We start from the raw sequence: 8471 nt of genomic DNA, 5'->3' as shown, positions 1-8471 counted from the left end.
AGGAGCAAGAAGGCAATCCGTTATTAAAATACAGTCGTGGTCATTTTCCTCCAGTAGTTCTGAAAGCAAAATTGCAGGATTAAGATTATTACACCGAGGGGCCGGCCTGGTGGCACAGCGGTTAAGTGCGCACGTTCCACTTCGGCAGCCGGGGGTTCGCCGATTCGGATCCCGGGTGCGGACGTGGCGCCACTTGGCAAGCCATGCTGTGGTAGGCGTCCCACATATAAAGTGGAGGAATATGGGCACAAATGTTAGCTCAGGGCCAGGCTTCCTCAGCAAAAAGAGGAGGATTGGCAGCAGATGTTAGCTCAGGGCTAATCTTCCTCAAAAAAAAAAAAAAAGAAGATTATTACATTGGGCTAAGGTAGGATTAGGTGCAGAAAACAACAGAAATCATAAGAGGCTAACTGCTTACAGAGTAATGCTGAGTGGGATGAGAATTTAGAGGAGATTCAACTGAGTGTGGGACACAAATAGTTAAAGGAGACCCCCATCACCATTTCTCAGTAGCCTTATGTAAGAGAGATATTGCTGAAAGAGCCCTTGTGCACGGTGGCAGTCCTTTTGATACTGAGTCTAATTGCTGACTATAACATCTGTGGGTCCATGCTGATCACCATGTTCTTGAGTTAAAACACCTAAAGCATTTCCGTTATCTTCTTGAACAAAGAGAAAAAATGGCAAGCTGAGCTAAGGATGACCTAAGGCTGGGCCTGAGCCAAGATGGACTTTAAGGCATTTATGGTTTTTCCTCCTTCTGGTATCCATTCAATGAAATCAAACAGTTGTGCAATGAGTGAAAAGTCAGGCACCCGGTTCCTGCCGCCTCTAGTCAGTCCTAAAAATCCCCTCAGTTGTTCTTTTTTAGCAGTGTTATGAAGCTATCAGTTTCTCTGTTAGAGTTCTGTAATTTTTTACCTTCTTCAGTTTTAGGATCCAAAAGTTCGTCAGAAATCCATATTCTGGAGTAAATCTTAGAGTCCTTGCCATGAATCTCTCTGAAGATAAAATCGAATGTTAAGAAAAAAACCTTGCACAATCTCTTTACCAAGAGCAGACTAAAGTCCAAAAAAATTATCCTTTTAAGGGAATGAAAATGAAATTTTAATTTTTGTACCAGCTTATTCTTTTTTTTTAAAGATTGGCACCTGAGATAACAACTGTTGCCAATCTTTTTTTTTCCTTCTTCTTCTTCCCAAAGCCCCCCGGTACATAGTTGTGTATTTTTAGTTGTGGGTCCTTCTAGTAGTGGCATGTGGGATGCCACCTCAGTGTGGCCTGACGAGCGGTGCCATGTCTTCACCCAGGATCCAAACTGGTGAAACCCTGGGCCGCTGAAGCAGAGCGTGTGAACTTTACCACTCAGCCACGGGGCTAACCCTGTACCAGCTTATTTTTTATGTTAAAATTTGTTCACTCGATTAAATTCGTTTCAATCTTAGCCAACTCGACCATGCACAAAACTCTTTCCTCATGGTTTTTCTTCCACAAACCTATCACTTTCTTTTGGCATTCAGAATTTGTCCCATGCTTTCTTTCCTTCCTGGCACTTTAGGACAAGTTTATCTTTCTTAACAAAACAAACAGAAATAGCTCCATTCCTTATACCTTCTTTACTGAAAACATACATCTTACTCTCCTTATATACAGACTGTCTAGAAACATGCACTTTCTCATGGAAAGTTTCTTAGCGTGACACAAAACATGTTTATTAATAAACTCAAGTATTTTTCCAATTTTTTTGAAATAAGAACCCAAAGGTAGGTCAATGTATCTTTAGTAATTAATTCTTTTTTTTTTTGGGCGGGGGGGGGAAGATTAGCCCTGAGCTAACATCTGCTACCAATCCTCCTCTTTTTACTGAGAAAGACTGGCCCTGAGCTAACCTCCGTGCCCATCTTCCTCTACTTTATATGTGGGACACCTACCACAACGTGGTTTGCCAAGCGGTGCCACATCTGCACCCGGGATCTGAATCGGCAAACCCATGGCCATCGAAGCGGAATGTGCGAACTCAACCACTGCGCCACTGGGCCGGCCTCTAGTAATTAATTCTAATATTTTATCTTGTATGGAAATGATGTAGATACTCAATAAATTTTTATCATTTAACTTAATTTAGCAAATCTCTCAGGCTTTAAGTTATGAAAAGGTTTTGTAGTTATGTACATACACCTTAATACATAATTATTGTCAAAAAGTTCACCCCAAAACTTTTATCTTTTGTGCGTTTATTTAGTTTACTTGTTCCCAATAAGTATATTTAGATGGCCTACACTAGGCATCAGGAAAGATACCTCCTCCCCACCTTCTTTTATTATACTAAAATATACATAACAGAAAAGTGATCATTGTAGCCATTTAGCTGCAAGGTCTCCTAAGGCTTCACCCCAGAAATTGCACGATGTTACTTCTGCTGCATTCTGTGGTCACAGCAAGTGACAGGCCAGCCCAGATTCAGGGGTGGGAAACAGACTCCATGTCTTGATGGGAGGAAGAGCAAAGTCACAAGGCAAAGGGCTGGACACAGGGAAGCACGACTCTTTGTGGCCATTATTGTAAGGAGCCATCACAAGAAGAGTATTTGCAAAGACCTTTCCTGTTCTAGCCCTCAGAATTTAAGCTCTCAGAGGGGACAAGGTCTCCTACTGTAGATTAATTCTGGGAAGGGAAAGCCACGCCTCTCTGTTGCTCCCCAAAGCTGCTCGGAATGGGAGGGGCTTGGTGTGAGTGGTCCAGTGACAACACGCAGAGTGTTGAGGTTTCTTTTCTGCCTGTGGTCAGAAGTCACCAGCACTGCTGAACAGCTGCCCCTATTTTCTGTGCAGTCCAATAGCTCAAAGTAAATATTCTTGAGCACATGCTGTGCGTCAGGCTCTGTTCTAAGCAGTGTACTTGGTTCACTCATTTAACCCTCCTACCGCTCTGCCTGGCAGGTACTGTTATCACTCCAGTCTCATAAATGAGAAAAGAAATGGGAGATGCTGGAAGTTAAGTTGTTTCTTCAAATCGCTCAGCTAGCAGTGCACTCTTTAATTTGGGCAGCATACGCCCGGTATAAGGCAGAGGTTTGAGCACTCTGAGAAAAGGGAGCATAGACATCACGGGATGCTGAGCAGGATTCAAATCTCAGCCTTCTCGCTTGCTGGCTCTGTGACCTGGCACCAGTTCCTGCACCTCCTGGAACCTCGGTCTCCTCATCGATGAAGAAAGTGGGATCTTGCTACCTGGTATAGATGTTGTGAAGAGTAGACAAATGAAGCGTGTGAAGCACTTAGCCCACAGGGAACACTCAAAGATTATTGGCTGCCCTCATCCAGCCAGGATCTGCACTCTCACCTCCCAGCACACCCTGGAAGAGGAGCCACGCATCATCAACCCAGGTGAGTCCTTCTCTCCAGCCCAAGTGGACTCCAGCAGCGGGTTGTCTTCAATGTTCATATCACATGGGTGGCCCATGACACCCTCTAGTTCCCACTGTGCATGCAGGTTTCCACCTCCCACCCCCATCCCACCTTTAAATTAAACAAAATTGCCTGTCATTTCAGTAAGTTTCTATCCTGGAAGGCAGAACAGCATTGGAGAAGCAGACATGTTAACAAGAGACTTTCACATGTTGAAGCGTATGGGGTAACTAGTGGGGTTCAAAACCCATCAGCTTGTTAAAGAAGGCTGACTTATGGCCTATCAAACACACATTGTACATTTGCTTAACTGGTAAAGAATGAGCTCTCTTAAGAGAGGGACATGTGCTTCCCCTCCTACGCCTTGCTGGGGCCACTGGTCTTAGTCCCTTTCCTGACATCAGGGTCACGTTGACCTGCTCATTTGCAACTGAATACCTCTTGGAAACTTTGATGAAAATGTATCCTGAGTGTGTTTAATGTATGTTCTTTGTACTAAAAAGATGTAGGACTGTACTGAAACCATGGTTCTCCAGAACTCTTTCTTCTTTTCTGGAAAAGCTCTTCCTGGGTTATAATCCTCACTCAGGCTCAAGTAAAACTCACCTATCTCTCTCACTAGAGAATGATTATTGGTTATTTTGTGTTGACGACATGTAAGCTCATTTGTCTTCTCCTCACCAGGTAGCAACTGAGCATCTACTATCTTCCCCCTTGAGCACATAGTGGGTCCGACACCCCTTGGGAATAGAGGTGATCAGGGAGGAGGTGTAGGGAGCCAGGTTCTGAATCTCACCTGGTCCCTCCTTTGTTGATGGATTGGGCTAGCCTTCCATGGCAGTGTGGAAGAAAGACCTGAGTCATGGAGGAAGAGGCCTGGGATTTGCCATGTGCCTGGAACACCACAGCCATCACTGTCTGCCGCTGGACCCATTATGATGGCTCCTGGGAGGGGGCTGAGAAGCAGCTGCTACATGTAGAAAGAACTAGAGGATTCTAGTTGGTGAGAACCACTGACTGATACGGCTGCCCAAAAGAATGAAATCATCTTATGCTGTATTCCTGAAGGTAGAATATCTAGAAACAAGGGAGGTGAAAGCCCCATACTGTTATGTGTTGGTCAGATTCATTAGGTACAGTGTCCAGTTCTGGGCACACACCAGGGGGCCAGGGCAAAGTGAGAGAACATCACTGAGTGCCTACTATGTGGCAGGGCCACTGCAATATTGTGATTTATTCGAAATATACATTTGGTCATTCAGACGATCAAAATATATTTCTCATAGCTATGTGGTCTTCATCCACAGTTCCTGGCTCACAGCTCTCAAAACCCTTGGAATTTCTTGTTAATGTTACTGAAGGTGATGTTTGGACCCCAGCCAAGGGTGAGACCTGGTTACCAGGAGAACCAGCCATGTGATCAGAGGATTGGAACTTTCAGTCCCACCCCCTGATTTCCCGGGGATGGGAGTGGGGGCTTGAAGTTGACTCAATTGCCAACAGCCAATGACCTAATCAATCACAACTACGTAATGAAGCCTCCACAGAAACCGAAAAGCTCAGCTAGTCTGTCTTTTTCTAAGAGCTTCCGGGTCGGTGAACACATGGAGGTGCTGGGAGAGTGGCGCCCAGAGAGGGCAGGGAAGCTCCACACCCCTCACTCATACCTTTCCCTGTGCATCGCTTCCATCCGGATATTCATCTGTATCCTTTATCCTAGCCATTAATAAACTGGTAAACCTAAGTGTTTCCCTGAGTTCTGTGAGCCCTTCTAGCAAACTAATCAAACCTGAGGAGGGATTGTGGGAACCTCTGATTTATAGCCAATCAGTCAGAGGCATGGATAACAACTTGGGCTTGTGACTGGAGTCTGAGGTGGAGGGTGCTCTTGTGGGACTGAGCCCTTTACCTGTGGAATCCGATTCTATCCCTAGGTAGATAGTGTCAGAATTTAGTTGACTTCTCAGACACCCTGCTGGCATCCAAGAACTGCTTGTTAACGTGGGGAAGCCTACACACACACACACGCAGACGTTGGAATTGGGTTCAGGAAACTTCTGCAGCCGTGTGAGGTGTTTTTCCTGTGATCTCTCACTTCACAGCAGGCAAATGATGTGAGACAAGTATTACCCTCATTTACAGAAGGAGAAACTGGGGTCACTGAGGTGAAAGAAATTGCTCGGGGTCATCCAACCAGCAAGCGAAGGAGCTTGGATTTGAAGCCAAGTCCTGCTGATTCCCAAACTGTGTGTTCTTGTCTCCCACCTGGGCTCCCCTGTGGGATGATGTTCCACTCTGTGGAAAATGCCATTTCATTCCACATTACATTCTTCTCAGGAGGCCCCTGGATACAAAAGAGAATGAACTCATCGTTCCTTCCCACTCAGCTGCTCAGCCTCCACCCCCCATTCCCTGTGACCCCTCTGGAATGGGCCATGGATGAGAGGCTGCTGACAGGACCTCATCCCAATGGGATGTCTCCTTCCTCAGCACTGTGCAAAAATAAAATTCCTACTTTCTTCCACCACACCTGGTGTCAGAGTTTGGCTTGCTGCACAACGGGTGAGCAAACTCACTTCAGGTTTGGTATCAATTTGGCGACCCAGATGGGACAATGTCCCAGGTGGACGTCTCGCCTGTGGCACACCAACCTCTGGCTAAAGGCCTCTCTTGGAAGCTGTCCTGTAGCTGCCTGAGCCCCTTGTCTCAGGGACAGCCCCAAGTGACTGGCTGCTAGCCAGACATCGTTGGCCCACGGCGCTTTTGCTTTGGTGGTGGAAGAAACTAGGTTTAGGACTTAGGAAGATGTCTCTTGTAAGTAGTTTTTGTTTTTGTTTTTGTGTTAACCTTTTCCAACAGGACTGGCCGGAAATAATGGGTACCCGGCAGCCCTCCGGGCTCCGTTTGTTCTGAAGTTGTTGCAACGCCATAGCCAGATTTTGGTAAGTCTCCCGGGTGTGCACAACCGATATCCCTTGTCCTTGCTCATTTGGGAAGATTTGCATAGTGGATCCTCATTTGTTGGGCGCCCACCGAGTGTAGGACAGGACCCAAAGCTGAGCCTGACATGCTGGACTTCCCACTCCCTGGGTACAGAAAATATTGATCAAAAATGAAACTGGGAGATCAGTTCAGCAGAGCCCTCGTTGCCCCTAGGAGCACAAAGCACACAGCCACATGGGTACACGTTTCCTGTGACATGTTGGGTCCCATGAATGGAGACCCACCCCATGAGAAGGCGTGTGAGAAGTGAGGCAGGGTGCTGCAGTGGTTAATAGCACAGGTCCTGCTGCTGCACTGCCTGGGATGAGCCCCAGCTCTGACACTTCCTTGGGCAAGTTATCTCACTTGTCTGTGCCTTCATTTCTCCAAAGATACAATATGCATAATTAGTTGCACCTGTGACTCTTCCCTTTCTGAGTTCTCTTTAACTTAATATTTTCATTAGCATTTATAAGACGAGAAGCTGAGACCCCATAGTTTCCTTTTAATTGGTCTTTTCATAGGTACCAATAAAACAGTTGTTTATCATAAGAGCTCTCTAAAAAGTTTCCCAACTCAAAGATCCATTGTTTGGCCTTTTTTTCTCTCCGGCATCTAAAGAATATTGTAGCCACATGGTGTTACAAAAGAAAATCATCCCTCTTCAGACACTGGCTTATAGCTATAGGTTGACCATCAGCCGAAGTTTTTCCTAAGGGGCTCTTAGGTGGAATAGATGCAGTACCTCCCAGGTTAACACTTTTAAAAGGACAAACAGACAAACAACAACAAATACCAAACAAGCGTGATTTCCCAAAAACCCTCAGCCACAAACGGAAGCCAAAACAAAGACCAAACCAAAAACCACAGTGCTTCCTGTCCCAGCTTAGTCCGTGTTTTGTTTTTTTCAGATTTAAGAAACCCTTTTTCTCTATTCTCTTAAAGAACTATGACTTACAGCAATTAGTAAACAAAATTGAAGCATTTGTCTTTTTCTCCCTATCTGAACCCTCTAAAATGTAAAACTCCTGATGGATAAGTATTCTTATTCTCATGGCAATATGGTTGTTTGCATAAGTCCAACAAGAATCTGTTCTTCTTATAACAGGACACAGTAAGAAACACTAGTTATATTACCAAGGCTTTGACTGGAACATCATTTTTGAAAAAACATACAGGCTTGGATATAACAAGACAGCTTTTGAGGAACGAAGGTTGACATTCTGGAATAAAGCCACTTGGAAATGTTGGCTTGGTACCGTGCTTATGGGTTCTGTAACCTGGTAAGGTTGAGCAAAGAATGTTGCTCCCTCTGGCAGATACAAGGAACCTCAATATTTTGGGGAACCTCACGAAGAGAGGGATTCACCCAAATCTGTAGGTACTGCAGGCAGAATCTGATAACAGGTCCTTTGCTTGGCTTTCCTTGAGAGGCCTTTAAAGTTCAACCTGAGATGCCTTATAAGGTTCCAGCAAAGCAGATTTAAAAGAGCCTATATGATCAATTACTATTCTTGCTGTACTTATGTAAATAATTATGCCAAATTTATTAAAACTAGACATTGGGCAAACCAGTTAGTCTTAATTTGGCTATGTCTAGTGAAATTGAAGATGATTTTAGGGAGGAAGATTATGTTTCAATAGAAACTATAATACACTTTTATAGATATTGGATTTTAGGTTTTTCAATTGTCTTTGAAATTTTTGTTTTACTTCTGTTAACTGGACTGGATCTTGAATTCTTCTAGTCTCCTGAAATATCTGGCTGAAAACCTCCAAACTAACATTTTTAGGGTTTTTTTCCCCATCATTTTCATTTAGAGTCAGTGAAAACTAAATCTGCCCTTTTTCCCAAAGCCTTGCAAACTGAAGCTGGAGGATCTAATATTAACTTAAGAGAGATTCATGTCTGCTGCTGTGTAAGCCACTCAAGAAGTTACCTGAGTTCCTGATTACACCATCAGAGACATTTCAAACTGCAAAAGATGCTTCGACCCTGACTTCTAGGAATCTTGATTGGCTGCCCCCTGGGCTCAGAAACTGGTTTATAATTTGCTCCAACCATTAACCTTGTTTTTCTCT

At 44.5% G+C, this 8471-nt stretch overlaps 1 long non-coding RNA gene across 1 annotated transcript; it reads left to right on the top strand.

The window, feature by feature from the left end:
* The first annotated feature begins 305 nt into the window (after window positions 1–305).
* LOC123276410 (uncharacterized) lies at window positions 306–6349 on the top strand. Its single transcript, XR_006512844.2, has 2 exons — window positions 306–3386; window positions 6267–6349. It is a non-coding gene; the product is annotated as an uncharacterized lncRNA (long non-coding RNA).
* The last annotated feature ends 2122 nt before the right edge of the window (window positions 6350–8471 follow it).

Source organism: Equus asinus, chromosome 13 (assembly GCF_041296235.1).
Source record: "Equus asinus isolate D_3611 breed Donkey chromosome 13, EquAss-T2T_v2, whole genome shotgun sequence".
NCBI lineage: Eukaryota > Metazoa > Chordata > Mammalia > Perissodactyla > Equidae > Equus > Equus asinus.
The sequence above is the reverse complement of the archived record's forward strand: the minus strand, read 5'-3'. Positions and strand labels throughout refer to the sequence as shown.